The sequence below is a fragment of the Panthera leo genome, chromosome C1, assembly GCF_018350215.1.
Source record: "Panthera leo isolate Ple1 chromosome C1, P.leo_Ple1_pat1.1, whole genome shotgun sequence".
NCBI lineage: Eukaryota > Metazoa > Chordata > Mammalia > Carnivora > Felidae > Panthera > Panthera leo.
Genome location: NC_056686.1, coordinates 62,903,398 through 62,924,584, shown reverse-complemented (window position 1 = coordinate 62,924,584; position 21,187 = coordinate 62,903,398). Strand labels below are relative to the sequence as shown.

Sequence of the window (21,187 nt, the reverse complement as noted above, 5' to 3'; positions counted from 1 at the left end):
AAATAGTCCTCTTTTTAAATTAAGTGAGTTCTATGCCCAATGTGGGGTTTGAATTCACAACCCTGAGTTCAAGAGTCACATGCTCTGATGGAGCCAGCCAGGCACCCCAGAAAAACTTCTTTAATATCAAAATTTTCAAATGTTGGAGGAAGTATTTTGGATGTTTAAAATGGAAAATATGAGCATTCTTTATGCAATACATTGAAAGTAAGGTTATAAATATTATATAGAAAGAAAAGACATTCAGGTTAATCAAAATAAGGAAATTTAAGTTTCATTCTCAGGGAATATGATGATCCAGAAAACACCATTTTCTAAAATCAATATTCTTAAGAAGAAAGTATAAGAACTCATCTTAGGCAAATAATTCCACACTGGAAATTTTCAGAGAAAATTTAGTTCGTTTAGAAGTTTAAGATAATCATATAATTCAGCCAATGGAAGATTTAGTTCATTCACAAGTTTTGGCAAATCATGCAATTTAACCAGCACAAGTCTGAACTAATTTAGTAAATATTGTGTTTAATTAAGATATACATGCTTATATCAAATGAGGAAAGAGCTTAATTTAAAGTATATCTCCAGATGGTTAAGAAAAAAAAACAGCAACTAAGAAACAGTATAAGGAATACTGAAATTCACGAATCATGTATGAAGTCAATATATTGCTTAGGGTTCCACAAGAATTAGTAAATCTGAAAAGTATTTTAAAGGCTTCCACAAAGGACTGATGTGCTAATTAGGAAAATATTTACAGCTAGGACCAGTCCCTCCAAAACTAAAAAGGATATGGAAAGTAACACCGATCCTTAAAAATCTTAGAAGTAGCTATTGATTTTCTTTTCTGGACAGGAAAAAAGGAGTCCAGATTCTCAGCTTACATAATTACCTTAAATCTTCCCCAGATGACTTTCCTAAAGTCTGAGAGTCAAACTGATTACAGATGCTGGCTAGCTAATGAAAGATATTTATGAGAGAGCTAGTTGGCCAAACTAACATTCCCTTCTTAATATTACCAGAAACAGTCTAATGCAAAATAAAACAAAACGAAAACATGTATGTTACTAATTCTTATAGCTAGTGACACTAAATTATGAGGCTGTATGACTATATAATACTATATATTACATGAGTTAACAACAAAAAGACTGCTCTTAGGTATAATCTGAGGATTTTTTCCTATAAAAAAAAAATGAAATGAAGCCTTAGTTTATATACCATGATGGGTTGAATTGTGTCCCCCCAAAAATATTTGTCAAAGTCTTAACACTCAGTACTTCAAAATGTGATCTTATTTGCAAACAGGGCCATTGTACAGGCAATGAGTTAAGATGATATCATACTGTAATAGGGTAGACTCTTAATTCAATATGACTGGGTTACATGTAAAAGACAGCCATGTGAAGACACACAGGGAGACTGCCATGTGACAAGGAAGGGAGAGACTGCAGTTATGCAGCAGAAAGCCAAAGAGCAATAAAGACTGCCAACAAACCACCAAAAGCTAGGAAGAGGCAAGAAAGGATTCCCCTATAGGTTTCAGAGGAAATATGGCCCAGCCTGTTGACATCTTGATTTCAGACTTCCAGCCTCCAGAACTGTGAGGCAATATATTTATCTTGTCTCAAGCCATACAGTGACTAGTATTTTGTTTCAGAAGCCATAGGGAGCTAGTAAACATACTAATTATCAGTATAGAGTGGCCAGTATCAGTAGTATAGAGTGTCCTATTCCTATGCTGCATTGCATTTTTCTGTGTAAAACATGTCATTCATAAGTAAAACTGTTTCTCAAGATATTTTTTATTTGAAAATATCACCCAAGGCAGTGGAATCTGGCAAAAGATCATAAAGGCTCTCTATGTTTTTATTCGTAACTGATTGTTCATTTTAAGTCTCTGAAAGTCCTAAAATATTTAACGGCTCCAAAAAGACAGCTAAACAAGTGAAAAAAAAGGTGTGTGTGTGTGTGTGTGTTCGTGGGGAGAGAGAGAGAGAGAGAGAGAGAGAGAAAGAGAGAGAGAGAGAGAGAGAAAGAGAGAGAGAAAGAGAGAGAGAGAGAATAAAAGGTTAATGACACACACTAGCAAAAGTATATCCAAAAGTAAAATGAAGAACCTTCCCTGTATATTAAGAAATAATTTTATTTTAATATGAACACTGTGTTTTAATATTAGTTTTCAGGGTCCAAACAGGAAGAAGAGAGCATCCCTGGTATGGGAGAAGCAAAGCCAGAACAAAGTAAGAATGGAGAGGTGGTACAGCACAGAAGGAGAAGGAAGGTACCATAATGGAGGGCTGCCCAGCACAGAGTATATGAACCTGAACAAGGTCAAGAGGGTATCCACACAAGGGGAGAGAAGGCAGCCTGGTGTAGTAAAACCTATGGAAAGTCTCTGTGTAGGAGGGCATTTTAATACAGAGTATCAGAACCCGAGAGAGGTGAGATGGAGAAGGATGGTTTAGTAGAGAATGCTAGAACACAGGCAACAATGAGGATAACATCATAGGACAGAGAGTGGCAGCAGTCAGAGACTGGTCACATAGATGGGTCAAATATGCTAATATATTAAGGATACTGAGAGCCAGATTTCTCATTGTCAGAGAAGGGAGTTACTAATATTGAAGTAGAGAAAATGAATATGAACCTTGGGATGTTAAACTGAAATTGGAGGTATTGTTGTGAACTGATAGTTTTCAATTGTACAGATGGATATAGAAATAAATATAGAGGTAAATGTGTATATATTTATACATTTACTCATATATGTATACTTATTCCCTATTCATGAGAAGGCTTGGGAGCAGTGACACCCCAAAAGTAAAGACTGCCCAGTGCCCAGATCTTGATTTCTAAATGTCATAGCCCATTAAAATGAACCAGAGCTCCTGGGGGGAACTGGCTAACTCAAAGGCTAGGCAGAGAAAGTACAAAAAAAGCCTGGTTCATTTTCTTGAGCCAAAAAGTGATAAGGGCTCAAAGAATGATGGGTGTATTTCCAAAGGACTTAGAGACCAATTAAAAGGGGCTTGTGCTAGTCAAATCTGAAACAATTTGAGATTCAAAATAAATATGGATAGTAATATTGACAGTAAAGGATTATAACCAATTTAATATGAAACCATGAATCCACAGAGATTAAATACAATGAACATTTGATAATAGGATATTTACATAGTCTCAAAGTACCTCCCCAGAGAATACTTTTAATTACATAAGGAAAATAGTAATTTTATAGTGGAGAAGCAAAAAAAAACCCCTTCAATCAAGTACACAAAGTTATCATCATCATAATGGAACAAATCAAAATCATGAGCCATCTGATAAGATGTCATAAGAACACTGCCTCATTTCTGTGATAGTCCTACCAAAGATACATTACCTGAATCTAATAATGAGGAAACATCAGATAAACCCAAACTGAAAGATAATAACAGACCTGTAATTTTCAAATGTCAAGGTCATGACTGAAGCCTAAATAGACAAAAAACTAAAGGCAATTTTCTGCATCTCAACTGAATCCTTTTCCTGTGAAAGGACATTATCAGCACAATTAGCAAAACTTGAATCGGGCCTGAGAATTAAAGGTATTATCACTGTTAATTTCCTTACTTTGAAGATTTATTGTGGTTGACTAGAAGAATATCCTTGTTTATAAGAAATACTAATGTATTTGGCAGTGAAAGAACATCATGTCAGCAAGTTACTCTTTTTTTTTTTTTAACATTTATTTATTTTTGAGACAGAGAGAGAGAGAGAGCATGAACAGGGGAGGGTCAGAGAAAGAGGGAGACATAGAATCTGAAACAGGCTCCAGGCTCTGAGCTGTCAGCACAGAGCCTGACGCGGGGCTCGAACCCACAGACCGCGAGATCATGACCTGAGCCGAAGCCGGATGCTTAACCGACTGAGCCACCCAGGCGCCCCAGCAAGTTACTCTTAAAATTAAAAAAAAAAAAAGAGAAGTTTTTTGTAATGTATTTGCAAATTTTCTGAAGGTTTGAGATTTTATTTAATTTTTATTTTTTTAAATAAACCTTTTTTTAAAAGGTTGAAACCTTTTAAAGATCTTACATGCTACCAGAGAATGGAGGGGGCAAAGTCAGGATATCTCAATGGTTTCACCTTGTCAATAGGAACATTATAAGCTACAAGACAGTGGAGAAGTACCTCCCAATTCTGAAGGAAAATTATTTCCTGGATAGAATTTGATTTTCAGCTATCAATCAATTATGAGAGAATAATAAAACATTTCAGAAATGCAGTCTCATTGTTTTTCAGAATGTGCTCTAGAGAATATGCTCTACAAAAAAGGAGAGAGTAAGCCAAATCAGAAGACAACCTGGGACACAAAAAAACGAGATTCAACACAGGAGAGACAGAAAAATGCTGAAGAGAAACCTGGGGCCACAGCTGTAGACTAAACAGAGGGGCAACCAGTCCAGATTGGAACAGGTCAGAAACCAATGAGAGAGGCATCTTCAAGGTGTTGAAACTGATTATCTATAGTGAATAAATATACTGAGAGCATATTTTAAATCTGCTGAGAGGATATTGAGATACTTGATGGAAATATTTATGCCTGAGTTAGTGAAAGCATACAGTAAAACATACAAATAGAAAAAGTTATTCATTCTGAGGAAAAAACATGTAAAAAGTTATGCAAGCTCAACTCTGTGTAGCATGGATAATCATATTAATTTTTATCTACTAAGATTATGTTGTAACCCTACTGGGTGATGAGAGGTAAGGAAGTGTCCATGTTTATGAGAAAATAAAGAGTTAAAGATTCATCCTTCTGCCAGGAAGTTAACATGTAATGTCAAAGGATATCATCAAGAAAGTAAAAAAACAACCTAAAGAATGATAGAGAACATTTGCAAACCATATATTCAATAAGGGCCTTATATCTGAAATATATAAAGAACTCTTATAACTCAATAATAAGATAAAGAACCCAATTAAAAATTAGAAAAGGATATGAATAAACACTTCTCCAAGGAAGATATGCAAATGGCCAATAAGCACATGAAAAGAGGCTCGACATCATTAATCATCAGGGAAATGCAAATAAAAAACACTAGATATTACTTCACACCCACAAGGATGGCTACAATCAAAAAGTCAGATAATAACAAGTGTTGCCAAGGATGTGGAGACATCAGAACCTCGTAGACTCACTGGTGGGAATGCAAAATCATACAGTAATTTTGGAAAACAGTCTGGCAGTTCCTTAAACAGAGTTATCATATGACCCAGCAATTCTACCCCTAGGTTTATATCCAAGATAAATGAAAACTTATATGCACACAAAACTTGTACATAAATATTCATAATATATTCATAATAATCAAAAGTGGAAACTCAAATGAATAGACATTTGATGAATAGACAAATGAAATGTGCCATATCTATACAATGGAATATTATTTGTCAATAAAAATAATCAAGTATTGATATATGCTACAGTATGAATTAACCTGAAAACACCATGCTAGGTAAAAAAAAAAGCCAGTCACAAAAGACTACACATTGTAGGATTCCATTTATATGAAATGTCCAGAATCGCCAAATCCATAGAGACAGATAGTAGACTAGTAAAAGTCAGGAACTGGGGGGTTGGAGGAAAAGGTTGGGGGGAATGGGAAGTGATTGCTAATGGGTACAGGGTTGCTTTATAGGGTGATGAACATGTTCTAAAATTGACTGTAGTGATTGTGGTACAACTGTGTGAACATACTAAAAATGACTGAATTTTAAACTTTAAATGGGTGAAGTATATGCTTTGAGAATTTTATCTTAATAAAGTTATGTTTTAAAAAATAATGAACTACAGGATATATGTACAAGTAAAATGTATGACAACAGCCCAATGGGAAGGAAAGGGGAATTGCAGCACACTACTGTAAAATTCTTTTCTTTTTATTTCAGCTTTATTGAGGAATAATTAACAAATAAAATTGTAAAATATTTAAAGTGCACATTGTGGTTATTTGATACTCATATACATTGCAAAGATTCCCCCCAATTAATTAACTAACATATCCATCTCCTCAATATTTTTTTGGTGAGAAGAACTTTTAAGTTCTACGCTCTTAGCAAATATCAATTATACAAGACAGTGTTACCAACTATGGTCACCATGCTTAACATTAGATCCTCAAACCTCATTCATGTTATAGTTGAAAGTCTGTACCTTTTACCAACTTCTCCCTATTTCCCCCCACACTCCAGTCCCTGGTAACCACTCTTCTATCCTCTGTTTCTAGGAGTTTGGTCTTTTTGTGTGTGTGTATGTGCATTATACATGTATGCATGTACCCACGTATGCACATATGTATATATGTATTCAGATTTCACATGTAACTGATACAATGCATTTAAATTTCACATATAACCAATACTATGTAGTATATATCTCTTTCTGGCTTATTTCACTTAGCATAATGTCCTCAAGGTCAATTCATGTTGTTGCAAGCGGCAAGATTTCCTTCTTTTTCCTGGCTACATAATATTCTGCCTGTATGTGTGTGTGCACGTGTTGCATTTTCTCTATCCATTCATGTATCAGTGAACACTTAGGTTGTTTCTGTATCTTGACAATCGTGAATAATGCTGCAATGATCTCTTTGAGATCTTTTTTTCATTTTCTCTAGATATATACTTAAAAGTGGGATTGCTGGATCATATGGTAGTGCTATTTTTAACTTTCTGAAGAATTTCCATATTGTTTTCCACATAGGCTGTACCAATTTACATTCCCACCAACAGTGCACAAGGTTTCCCTTTTTTCTGCATCCTCATCATCACTTGTTACCTCTTGTTTTTTGTTTTTTGGGTTTTTTTGATGACAGCCATTCTAACAGGTGAATATCCCACTATTGTGTTAATTTGCATTTTCCTGATGATTATTGATGTTGAGCACCTTTTCTTTACAAAATTTTTTTTAATGTTTATTTATTTTTGAGAGAGAGAGAGACAGAGTGCAAGTGGGAAAGGGGCAGAGAGAGAAGGAGACACAGAAGCTGAAGCAGGTTCCAGATTCTGAGCTGTCAGCACAGAACCCGATGCAGGGCTTGAACCCACAAACTGTATGACCTGAGCCAAAGTTATATGTTTATCTGACTGTACCACCCAGGTGCCCCAACCACCTTTTCATATATCTGTTGGCTATTTGTATGTCTGCTTTGGAAGAATACCTATTTAGTTCTGCCCATTTTAAAATCAGATTGTTTTCTTGCTATTGAGTTGTAGGAGTTTTTTACACATTTTGAATAATATCTCATCAGATATGGTTTGCAAATATGTTCTCCAATTCTGTAGGTGCCGTTTCATTTTCTTGATCATTTCTTTTGCTGTGAAAAGATTTTTAGTTTGTTTGTTTTTGCTTTTGTTGCCAATAGTGTATGGTTCTTACATATGTGAGGTGATGTTACATTATTTGAAGTAGACTGAATTTAGCTAAAGATGTGTAAGTCCTAAAGCAACCCATGAAATATAAAAATTATGAGTTCTATATAATCAATCAACAAAGGACATAAAATTGGGTCATAAAAAATACTCAATCCAGAAGAAGGCAGAAAAAAGGAAAAAGGGAACAGATGAGATAAATAGAAAAAGAAGTACCATCATGGCAGATTTACTCAAAACATATCAATAATCTCACTAAGCATAAATGGAATAAACACCAATTAAAAATAATATATTCTCTGTATACAAAAAGCAAGACCCAAATATATATTGTCTACAAGAAATCCACTTTAAATATAAAGACACAAATAAGTTAAAAGCATAAGAATTGCAAAAGCTATACCACGTTAACATGTCAAAAGAAAGCTGGAGGGGTGCCTTGTGCTAGGCTCAGCACTGAGCATGAAACCTGCTTGAGATTCCCTCTCTCCCTCTGCCCCTCTCCCCTGCATGGTCTCTCTCTAAAAATAAAATAAAATTAAGTTAAATTAAAATTAAAATTAAATTAAAAGCTGGAGTGGATATATTAATATTAAACACAGTAGGTTTCAGAGCAAAAACATATTATGAAGGAAAAAGAGGGTTATTTTATAATGATAAAGCAGTCAACTCATCAAGAAGACATAGCAAGAGAAGGGAGGATGAACAAAGCTGGCATCATAGCAGGAGGACCCTAGGCTTGTTTTGTCCCTCAAACACAGCTACTTAACTATCAAATCATTCTGAATCCTCAAGAAATTGATCTGAGGTATGATAGAACATACTGCACAACTAGAGGGAGAGAAGAGGCCACACTGAGGAAGGTAGGAAGTTTTGGGGAAAAATGGACCACAGGGGGCTGCGGAGGGGAGGGAGCCCCTGTCACAGAAAAAGGTGAGAGACAGTGGAATGCACAGGGATAAACACAAGAATATTTCCCCAAAACCACTGGCTGGGAAAACAAGAGGGGCTAAATTTGGTGAGTTTTTACAACCAGTGGGGCTCAAAGACTGGAGTTTTAGAGGTCCCCAGGCTTGGCTGGGACAGAGACCTGAGGAAGCTGCTCTACTCCTGGAGAAGAGGCAGGCAAACAACCCTGGGGCAGACTGCATGATCTGAGGAATGCCTAAGGGGCATCGGGAGAGACTGTTTCTCCTTTTGGGACTGTTTCTCCTTTTTGGCGACCATCTATGAGAGGTAGCATTGCTTCTCTAGGGACAAAAGAACCAGCAGGTGTCATTTCCCTCCTCCAACCTTCAGCATAGGTGCAGAGGAACCAGCTGAGGGTGAGTATCCTGGATACCAGTTTTTCACTGAACTTTACTCCAAAATCCATGCTCCTATACTCTGGTGCAACTGCCATTCTGAGTCAAACCTGCATCAGTCCCAACAGGGGAAGACCCTTTCCCAGAGAATAAGCGCAGATCCCTGTCACACCAGGTCCCTAAAGTTTGGAATTTTAAAAGTCAGCAGGCCTGGCTAGGGTAGAGGCCAAAGTATTCTATGCTGCTACAGGCAGGTAAGCAACCCAGACAGAGTGTGAAATTAGTGATCTGAAAAATGTCTGTGATGCACCATGGGAAATTATTCACTCCTCTGAAAGTGCTTCCATGAGAGCAGCAAGCACAGACTCTCCTCTCCAGGGACAAAGAACCTGGTTGATGCCATTTCCCTCCTCTACCCCTCAGCATAAACCAACTTCAATAAATAGCAAAGGACCAACACTGCCTGCCTAACCTGCTAACGCTAAGTCCTACCCCTCTGCACTCTGCTGGGACTGTTTTTCTTCAGCAAGAGTGACTACCGACCAGTACAGCAGGCCTCTCCCCCATAAGACCAGCACAAACACCCCCACATACACCATGTCTACCGACATTAGAGTCCTGCAAAGCTTCAGTTCTAGTGAAAAGAGCATTAGGTCTCTTTTAGCAAGTATACTAGAGCACAACTAGTTAAAACTCACCAGACTCTGCCCAAGGTCCAAACACTCCCAACTGCAAGCAAGGAGAAACTGAAGACAACCAACCTAAGGCACAGAGCAGCCAAAACACATCACCAAAGTGCATGTACCACACACCAGAGACACTTCCTGAAGGACCAGGCCCTGGATATTATATGACCTCTTCTTCACATCCTTCCTCTCAGGAACAGGAAACATAACAGGTTTTCCTAATACCCAGAAGACAGAGGCCTAGACAAAATGCCAAGACAGAGGAATTCATCCCAAAATAACGAATAAGAACAGGTCATGGCCAGGGATCAAATTGAAACAGATACAACTAACATGCCTTATCAAGAATTTAAAGCAACAATCATAAGGCTACTACATGGGCTCAAAAAAAGCATGGAAGACATTAGGGAGACCCTTACCACAGAGATAAAAGAGCTAAAAGAAAAAAAAAAACAATCAGGCCAAAATTAAAAATATAGTAACCAAGATCTGAAACCAACTGAATGTAATGAGCGCCAGAATACAAGAAGCAGGGGAATATATAAGTGATAGAGAAGATAGAATTCTGGAAAATAATGAACCTGAACAAAAGAGAGAAAGAAAAATTTGGGGTCACAAAAGTAGACATAGGGAACCCAGTTACTCCATCAAACATAATAACATTTGTATCACAGGAGCCCCACAAGAAGAGAGAGGGAAGGGAACAGAAGGTACATTTGAGGAAATTCTAGCTGAAAATTTCCCTAATCTGAGGAAGGAAACAGATATCCAAATCCAGGAGGTACAGAGAACTCCCATCAAAATCAACAAAACAGGCCAACACCAAGGCATACTGTAGTCAAATTTGCAAAATATAAAGAAAATATCCTAAAAACACCAAGACAAAAGAACTTATAAGGGAAGACAAATAAGTTTAGCAAAAGATCTCTCCACGGAAACCTGGCAAGTCAGAATACAGGGACATGATACGTTCAGTGTGCTGAATGGGAAAAATCTGCAGTCAAGAATACTTTTTCCAGCAAGGCTGTCATTCAGAATAAAAGGAGAGATAAAGAGTTTCCCAAACAAAAACTAAAGGAGTTCATGACCACTAAACCAGATTTGTTAGAAATATTAAAGTGGACCCCTTGAGTGGGCAAGAAAGACCAAAAGCAACAAAGACTAGAATGGAACAGAGAAAATCTCCAGAAACAACAACAAAACAAGTAATACAATGGCACTAAACTCATATCTATCAATAATCACTCTGAATATAAATGGACTAAACACTCCAGTCAAAAGACAAAAGGATGTCAAATGGTTAAAATAAACAAGACCCATCTATATATTGCCAACAAGAGACTCATTTTAGACCTAAAGACACCACCAGATTAAAAGTGAGGGGATGGAGAATCATCTATCATGCTAATGGATGTCAAAAGAAAGCCAGAGTATTGAGGCATCTGGGTGGCACAGTCAGTTAAGCATCCAACTTTGAGTCAGGTCACAATCTCATGGTACGTGATTTCAAGCCCCACATGCTGGGATTCTCCCTCTCTCTCTCTCTGCCCCTCCTCAAAACAAATAAATAAAAACTTAAAAAAAAAAAAGAAAGAAAGAAATCCAGAGTATCAATAGCTCTATCGGACAAACTAGATTTTACACCAAAGACTGTAACAAGAAATGAAGAAGGACACTAGATCATAATAAAAGGGACTATCCAACAAGAAAATCTAACAACTGTAAATATTTATGTCTCCAACTTCAAAACACCCAAATATATAAAACAGTAACAAACATAAAGGAACTCATTGATAATAATATAATAACAGTAGGTGACTTTCATATCCCACTTATATCAATTGACAGGTCATCTAAGCAAAAAGTCAACAAGGAAGCAATGGCTTTGAATGACACACTAGACCAGGTGGGACGTAAGAGATATATTCAGAACATTTTATCCTAAAGCAGCAAAATATACATTCTTTTCAAGTGCACATGGGATTCTATAGATAATATACTAGGTCACAAATCAGGCTTCAACAAGTACAAAAAAGACTAAGATCATAAATGTATTTCTTCTAACCAAAATGCTATGAAACCCGAAGTCAACCATAAGAAAACATTTGGAAAGGGGCGCCTGGGTGGTGCAGTCGGTTAAGCGTCCGACTTCAGCCAGGTCACGATCTCACGGTCTGTGAGTTCGAGCCCTGCGTCAGGCTCTGGGCTGATGGCTCGGAGCCTGGAGCCTGTTTCCGATTCTGTGTCTCCCTCTCTCTCTGCCCCTCCCCCGTTCATGCTCTGTCTCTCTCTGTCCCAAAAATAAATAAAAAACGTTGAAAAAAAATTTTTTTAAAAAAGAAAACATTTGGAAAGACCCACAAATAACATGGATGTTAAAGAACATCCTACTAAAGAATGAATGGGTCAACCAGGAAATTAAAGAAGAAATAAAAAATGAAATGAAATGAAAACACAAAACCTTTGGGGTGCAGAAAAAGTGGTCATAAGAGAGAAGTATATAGTAACATAGGTCTACCTCAAGAAGCAAGAAAAATCTCAAACAATCTAACTGTACACCTAAAGAAGCTAGAAAAAGAACAAATGAAGTCTAAAGCCAACAGAAAAAGGGAAATAATAAAGATTAGAGTAGAAATAAATGATATAACAACAACAACAACAACACAGAACAGATCAATGAGATTAGGAGCTTGTTCTTTGAAAAAAATTAATAAAATTTAATAATCCCCTAGCCAGATTTATCAAAGAAAGAGAAAAAGAGAAAGAGAGAGAGAGAGAGAGAAGACCCAAATACATAAAATCACAAATGAGAGAGGAGAAATAACAATGAAAAATTATATGCCACCAAACCAGACAATCTGAAAGAAATGGATAAATTCCTAGAAATGTATAAACAACCAAAACTGAAACAGGTAAGAAATAGAAAACTTGAACAGATTGATAACCAGCCAAGATACCGAATCAGTAATCAAAAATCTCACAACAAACAAAAGTCTAGGGCCAGATATCTTCACAGGGGAGTTCTACCAAACATTTAAAGAAGAGTTAACACCTATTCTCTCACGCTATTCAAAAAAATAAAAATGGAAGGAAAACTTCCAAATTCATTCTATGAAGACAGCATTACTGTGATTCTAAAACCAAAGACCCCAATTAAAAACAAAACAAAACAAAACAAACATTACAGGCCAATATCCCTGATGAACATGGATGCAAAAATTCTCAACACAATACTAGCAAATAAAATCCAACAGTACATTAAAAGAATAATTCACCATGATCAAGTGGTATTTATTCCGGGGTTGCAAGGGTAGTTCAATATTCACAAATCAATGCGATACACCACATTAATTAAACAAAAGATAAGAGCATATGATCCTCTCAACAGATGCAGAAGAAGCATTTGACAAAGTACAACATCCATTCATGATAATAACCCTCAACAAAGTAGGGAGAGAGGGAACATATCTCAACATAATAAAGTTCATGTATGAAAAACCCACAGCTAATATCATCCTCACTGGGCAAAAGCTGAGATCCTTTCCTCAACATTCAGGAACAAGACAGGGATGTCCACTCTCAGCACTATTATCTAACATAGTACTGGAAGTCCTAGCCTCAGCAATCAGACAACACAAAGAAATAAAAGGCATCCAGATCAGCAAGGAAGAACTCAAACCTTCACTATTTGCAGATGAAATGATACTTGATATAGAAAACCCAAAAGACTCCACCAAAAATCTGCTAGAACTGATACACGAATTCAGTAAAGTTACAGGATACAAAATCAGTGTACAGAAGTCTGTTGCATTTCTATAGACCAATAATGAAGCAGCAGAAAGATAAATCAAGGAATCAATACCATTTACCATTGCACCCAAAACCATAAGATACCTAGCAATAAACCTAACCAAAGAGGCAAACTATCTGTATGCTGAAAACTATAGAAAGCTTATGAAAGAAACTGAAGAGGACACAAAGAAAAGGAAAAACATTCCAGACTCACGGATTAGAAGAACCAGATATTGTTAAGATGTTTACATTACCCAAATCAATCCACATTTAATTCAACCTCTATCAAAATGCCACAATGCTATGAAACTTGAAATCAACCACAGGAAAAAGTCTGGAAAACCTCCAAAAGCATGGAGGTTAAAGAACACCCTACTAAAGAATGAATGGGTCAACCAGGCAATTAGAGAAAAAATTTAAAAATGTATGGAAAAAAAGTGAAAATGAAAATACAACAATCCAAATGCTTTGGGATGCAGCAAAGGCAGTCCTGAGAGGAAAACACATTGCAACCCAGGCTTATCTCAAGAAATAAGAAAAATTCCAAATACAAAATCTAACAGCACACCTAAAGGAAATAGAAGCAGAAGAGCAAAGACACCCCAAACCCAGCATAAGAAGAAAAATAATAAAGATCAGAGCAGAAATAAACAATAGAATCTAAAAAAACTGTAGAGCAGATCAATGAAACCAAAAGTTGGTTTTTTGAAAAAATAAACAAAATTGATAAACCTTTATCCAGGCTTCTCAAAAAGAAAAGGGAGATGACCCAAATAGATAAAATCATGAATGAAAATGGAATTATTACAACCAATCCCTCAGAAATACAAGCAATTATCAGGGAATATTATGAAAAATTATTTGCCAACAAACTGGACAACCTGGAAGAAATGGACAAATTCCTAAGCACCCACACACTCCCAAAACTCAAACAGGAATAAGTAGAAAACTTGAACAGACCCATAACCAGCAAAGAAATTGAACCAGTTATCAAAAATCTCCCAAGAAATAAGAGTCCAGGACCAGATGGCTTCCCTGGGGAATTTTACCAGACATTTAAAGCAGAGATAATACCTATCCTTCTCAAGCTATTCCAAAAAATAGAAAGGGAAGAAAAACTTCCAGACTCATTCTACGAAGCCAGTATTACCTTGATTCCTAAACCAGACAGAGACCCAGCAAAAAAAGAGAACTACAGGCCAATATCCTTGATGAATATGGATGCAAAAATTCTCAACAAAATACTAGCAAATTGAATTCAACAGCATATACAAAGAATTATTCACCATGATCAAGTAGGATTCATTCCTTGGCTGCAGGGCTGGTTCAACATTCACAAATCAATCAACATGATACATCACATTAATAAAAGAAAAGAACCATATGATCCTGTCAATCGATGCAAAAAAAGAATCTGACAAAATTCAGCATCCTTTCTTAATAAAAACCCTCGAGAAAGTCAGGATAGAAGGAACATACTTAAACATCATAAAAGCCATTTATGAAAAGCCCACAGCTAATATCATCGTCAATGGGAAAAACTAAGAGCTTTCCCCCGAGATCAGTAACAAGACATCAGGAACAAGGATGTCCACTCTCACCGCTGTTGTTTAACACAAGGTTGGAAGTGCTAGCATCAGTAATCAGACAATAAAAGGAAATCAAAGGCATCAAAATTGGCAAAGATGAAGTCAAGCTTTCACTTTTTGCAGATGACATGATATTATATATGGAAAACCCAACAGACTCCACCAAAAGTCTGCTAGAACTGATACATGATACAAAATCAATGTACAGAAGTCAGTTGCATTCTTATACACTAACAATGAAGCAACACAAAGACAAATAAAGAAACTGATCCCATTCACAACTGCACCAAGAATCATAAAATACCTAGGAATAAACCAAACCAAAGATGTAAAAGATCTGTATGCTGAAAACTACAGAAACCTTATGAAGGAAATTGAAGAAGACATAAAGAAATGGAAAAACATTCTGTGCTCATGGATTGAAAGAATAAATATTGTTAAAATGTCAATACTACCCAAAGCTATCTACACATTCAATGCAATCCCAATCAAAATTGCACCAGCATTCTTCTCGAAGCTAGAACAAGCAATCCTAAAATTCATATGGAACCACAAAAGGCCCTGAATAGCCAAAGTAATTTTGAAGAAGACTAAAGCGGGAGGCATCACAATCCCAGACTTTAGCCTCTACTACAAAGCTGTAATCATCAAGACAGGATGGTATTGGCACAAAAACAGAAACATAGACCAATAGAATAGAATAAAGATTCCAGAATTGGACCCACAAATGTATAGCCAGCTAATCTTTGACAAAGCAGGAAAGAATGTCCAATGGAAAAAAAGACAGTCTCTTTAACAAATGGTGCTGGGAGAACTGGACAGCAACATGCAGAAGAATAAAACTAGACCATTTTTTTTACACCATTCACAAAAATAAACTCAAAATGGATAAAGGACCTGAATGTGAGACGGAAACCATCAAAACCCTAGAGGAGAAAGCAGGAAAAAACCTCTCTGACCTCAGCTGCAGCAATTTCTTACTTGACACATCTCCAAAGGCAAGGGAATTAAAAGCAAAAATGAACTATTGGGACCTCATGAAGATAAAAAGCTTCTGCACTGCAAAGGAAGCAATCAACAAAACTAAAAGGCAACCGACAGAATGGGAAAAGATATTTGCAAATGACATATCGGACAAAAGGCTAGTATCCAAAATCTATAAAGAGCTCACCAAACTCCACACCCGAAAAACAAATAATCCAGTGAAGAAATGGGCAGAAGACACGAATAGACACTTTTCCAAAGATGACATCCAGGTGGCCAACAGGCACATGAAAAGATGCTCAACATCACTCCTCATCAGAGAAATACAAATCAAAACCACACTGAGATACCACCTCACGCCAGTCAGAGTGGCTAAAATGAACAAGTCAGGAGACTATAGATGCTGGAGAGGATGTGGAGAAACGGGAACCCTCTTGCACTGTTGGTGGGAATGCAAACTGGTGCAGCCGCTCTGGAAAACAGCGTGGAGGCTCCTCAAAAAATTCAAAATAGATCTACCCTATGACCCAGCAATAGCACTGCTAGGAATTGACCCAAGGGATACAGGAGTGCTGATGCATAGGGGCACTTGTACCCCAATGTTTATAGCAGCACTTTCAACAATAGCCAAATTATGGAAAGAGCCTAAATGTCCGTCAACTGATGAATGGATAAAGAAATTGTGGTTTATATACACAATGGAATACTATGTGGCAATGAGAAAGAATGAAATGTGGCCTTTTGTAGCAATGTGGATGGAACTGGAGAGTGTTATGCTAAGTGAAATAAGTCATACAGAGAAAGAGAGATACCATATGTTTTCACTCCTGTGTGGATCCTGAGAAACTTAACAGAAGACCATGGGGGAGGGGAAGGAAAAAAAAAAGGTTAGAAAGGGAGAGAGCCAAAATAAGAGACTCTTAAAAACTGAGAACCAACTGAAGGTTGATGGGGGGGTGGGAGGGAGGGGAGGGTAGGTGAGGGGTACTGAGGTGGGCACCTGTTGGGATGAGCACTGGGTGTTGTATGGAAACCAATTTGACAGTAAATTTCATATTAAAAAATAAAAATAAAAATAAATACCACCACCATTTTTCACAGAGCTAGAACAATCCTAAAATTTGTATGGAATCACAAAAGACTCCAAACAGTCAAAGCATTCTTGAAAAAGAAAAGCAAAGCTGGAGACATCACAATTCTGGACTTCAAATTATATTACAAAGCTGTAGTGATCAAGACAGTCTGGTACTGACACAAAAAGATACACAGATCAATGGTACAGCATATAAAATGCAGAAATGAACCCACAACTGTAACAAAGCAGGAAAGAATATCCAATCGAAAAAGACATTCTCTGCAACAAATGGTGTTGGGAAAACTGGACAGTGACATGGAGAAAAATGAAACTGAAAACTGGACCACTTTCTTACATCATACACAGAAATAAACTCAAAATAGATGAAAGACCTAAATCCTAGAGAAGAACACAGCAGTAACCTCTTTGACCTTGGCCACAGCAACTTCTTACTAGATATGTCTCCTGAGGCAAGGTAAACAAAAGCAAACATGAACTTTTGGGACTTCATCTAGATAAAAAGCTTCAGCACAAAGAAGGAAACAATCAACAAAACTAAAAGGCAACTGATGGAACGGGAGAAGATATTTGTGAATTACATATCAGATAAAGGGTTAGTATCTAAAACATATAAAGAACACATAAAACTCAACACTCAAAAACCAAATAATATAATGGGCAGAAAGACATGAATAGACATTCTTCCAAAGAAGCCATCCAGATGGCTAACAGACACATGAAAAGATGCTCAACATCACTCATCATCAGGGAAATACAAATCAAAACTACAATTAGATATCATCTCACACCTGTCAGAATGGCTAAAATAAAAAACACAGGAAACAACAAGTGTTGACAAGAATGTGGGAGGAGAAAGGGGAGCCTTCTTACACTGTTGGTGGGACTGAAACAAGTGCAACCACTCTGGAAAATAGTATGGAGGTTCCTCAGAAAGTTAAAAACAGAACTACCTTATGACCCAGCAACTGCACTAGTAGGTATTTACCCAAAGGATACGAAAATACTGATTCAAAGTGATGCATGTACACCAATGTTTATAGCAGCATTATTAATAGCCAAATTATGGAAAGAGCCCATATGTCCATCAACTGATGAATAAAGAAGATGTACATATATACAATGGAATACTACTCAGCCATCAAAAGGAATGAAATCTTGCCATTTTTCAATGATGTGGATTGAGCTAGAGAGTATTAGCTAAGTGAGATCAGTCCAAGAAAGACAAATACCACATGACTTCACACATGTGGAATTTAAGAAACAAAACAGATGAACATAGGGGGGAAAAAATGAGAGAGGCAAACCATAAAACAGACTCTTCGGGAGCCTGGGTGGCTCACTTGGTTAAGCACCCAACTCTTGATTTTGGCTCAGGTCATGATCTCACGGTTGTGAGATCAAGCCCCACAAGATTCTCCCCCTTCCTCTCCCTTTGCCCCTCCCCTGCTGGTATGCACACTCTCTTTCTCCCTCAAAAAAGAAAAAGAAATAAATAAATAAACGAGACTTGTAACTATAAAGAACTGAGGATTACTGGAGGGGAGATGGGCAGGGGTATGGGTTTAAATTGGTGATAGGTATTAAGGGGGGCACTTGTGATGAGACTGGGTGTTGCATGTAAGTGATAAATCACTAAATTCTACACCTGACGCTAATAGTATATTGTATGTTAACTAAAATTGAAATAAAAACTTGAAAAAGAAAAAAAAAAGAGAAGGAAATGATTTTGAACTTTATATATGCAAATTAATAGTATATACAAAATGTCCACTGTATAAAAAAGAAAAGAACTTCAGAGAAATAGACAAATCCACAATTACAGTTGGAGATATCAGCATGTTTCTTAATAATTGATACAATAAATAGATCCCCCAAAACAATAAAGATATATAATTGATACAATAAATAGATCCCCCAAAACAATAAAGATATAGATATAGACACTATCAATCAACCTGAATGGACATTCATGGAAAATTCAATTCCACAACAGCAAAGTACACATTGTTTTCAAACATACATGGAACATTTACAAGAAAGATCATATTCTGGGCCATAAAAATGAGTCAATAAAGCTAAAAGGATTCATACTAGACAATATGTGTCCTTGATCACTATGAAATTAGAGATCTCTACAGAAAGATATCTAGAAAGTTTCCAAATACTGGAAACTAAATAACAAAAAAATAGCCCATATGTCAAAGAATAAATTAAAAAGGAAATCAGAAAGTAGTTTTAACATTTTTGATTGGAAAAGGAAACACAACATATCAAAAATTGTGAAATATAGCTAAAGCATTACTCAGAGGGAAATTTATAGCACTACAATGACTATATTAAAAAAAAAGTCTCAAATGAATGATCTCAGCTTCTCTCTTCACAACCTGAAAAAAGAGAAAACTAAGTACAGAGTAATCAGAAGAAGGAAAAAGGGAGAGGAAGAAGGAGAGGGAGAGGAAAACCAAAAAACAGACTTCAACTATAGAGAACAAACTGATGGTTACCAGAAGGAAGATGGGTAGTGAGTGGGTTGGGTTAAATGGGTAATGGATATAAAGGAGTGCGCTTGTTGTGATGAGCACTGGATGGTGTGTGTGCAAGTGTTGAATCACTAAATTCCACACCCAAAATTAATGTTACACTGTATGTTAACTGGAATTGAAAATTAAAAACTTGTAAGGGAAAAAATAACAAATAAATAAATATTCAATAAAAAAAAAGACTGATAAAAGCAGAAATCCATGAAATGGAGAACATGAAAAAGAAATCAATTAAATCAAACAATGGTTTCTTGAGAAGACCAATAAATTTGATAACCTCTAGTCAGAATGACTAACAAAAAAGAGAGAAGCATCTGGGTTGCTCAGTTGGTTAAGCAACCAACTCTTGATTTTGGCTCAAGTCATGATCTCACAGTTCATGAGATCCAGCTCCTTCTTGGGCTCTGCACTGACAGTGTGAAACCTATTCGGGATTGTCTCTTGCCCTCTCTCTGCTCCTCCCCTGCTTGCATGCATGTGCATACTTGGTTGCTCACTCTCTCTCTCAAAATAAATAAACTTTAAAAAAACAAGGAAAAAGAGAATATTCAATTACCAACATCAAGAATAAGTGAGGGGGAGCACCTGGGTGGTTCAGTTGGTTGAGCCTCATACTACTGATTTCGGCTCAGGTTGTGGTCTCACAGTTCATGAAATCTGACCCCTCCTTGGCCTCTGCACCAACAGCAAGGAGCCTGCTTAGAATTCTCTCTCACCCTCTCTCTCTCTGCCCTCCCCTGCTCACCTGCACGCGTGCTCTCTCCCTCAAAATAAATAAACTTCAAAAAATAAAGAATAAGGGAGGTATATCATGCAAACTTTAGAAATATAAAAAGGACAGTAAGGAGGTTATTGAACAACGTAATGAGGGTTATGAAGTAAGGAGGTTATGTACAAGGAGGTTATGTACAAGTAAGGAGGTTATGAACAACGTTAATGCCAATACATTCAACAAGTTGGGTGAAATGACAAATTCTTTGAAAGACACAATCTACCAAAGCTCATACAAGAAACAGGTAACCTGAATAGCACCATATCTATTTAAGAAGTTGACTTTACAGTCAAAAACCTTCCTAGAAAAAAAAAGTCCCTGTTCTAATGGCTTCATTTGTGACCTCTACCAAACATTTAAGGTAGAAATAATACCAGTTCTACACAAACTGTACCAGAAAGTTAAAGAGGAGGGAAAGCTTCCAAACTCCTGTTATGAATGTAACTAATTTGGTTCCAGACATCAGTTGTTTTAGGTTACTTCCCAGTTGTATATATTAAATTATAAGGTATTTCAACTATTTAAGGAAACTTCTTATTCTGTGCCTGGCCAACAGCCAAAACATTTCCATCCATCAGATAATGTTTTTATTATAAATGAACCTAAAGAGGTTATCTCTACAATATGGAAAGACTCCTGAAACATAGATTAATTAGATTTCAGTGGATTTGCAAATTAATCAATTTTAAATCAAACTCTACTGATGTACAAGATCCTTTTCTTTTCAAAGCATATGAGAAAAAATATGCATTTATTTCATTAAAGTAAATATTTTTCTGTTCACCTTAACAGAAGAATAAAAACCATATATGATTTTCCTTACAGGATGTGCCTATAAGCACTAAGTATTTAAATCTGTAAATATTCAAAGATGTTTCATCTTAAAGTTTAAGCATATTTGAAGGCTAATCAAACTTCACATAATGTTCACTTTTAAGAAGCACCTATCTCTTTGGATCTAATATAAATTTTATCTAGTTATTTATTAAATATTATAATCTAAGTTTAAAAAAA

At 36.5% G+C, this 21,187-nt stretch overlaps 1 protein-coding gene across 2 annotated transcripts in view; it reads right to left on the bottom strand.

Annotated features, from left to right (window-relative positions):
* Window positions 1-21,187, bottom strand: part of MSH4 (mutS homolog 4) — an 88,019-nt gene that overhangs the window by 40,083 nt on the left and 26,749 nt on the right. The window lies entirely within an intron of this gene.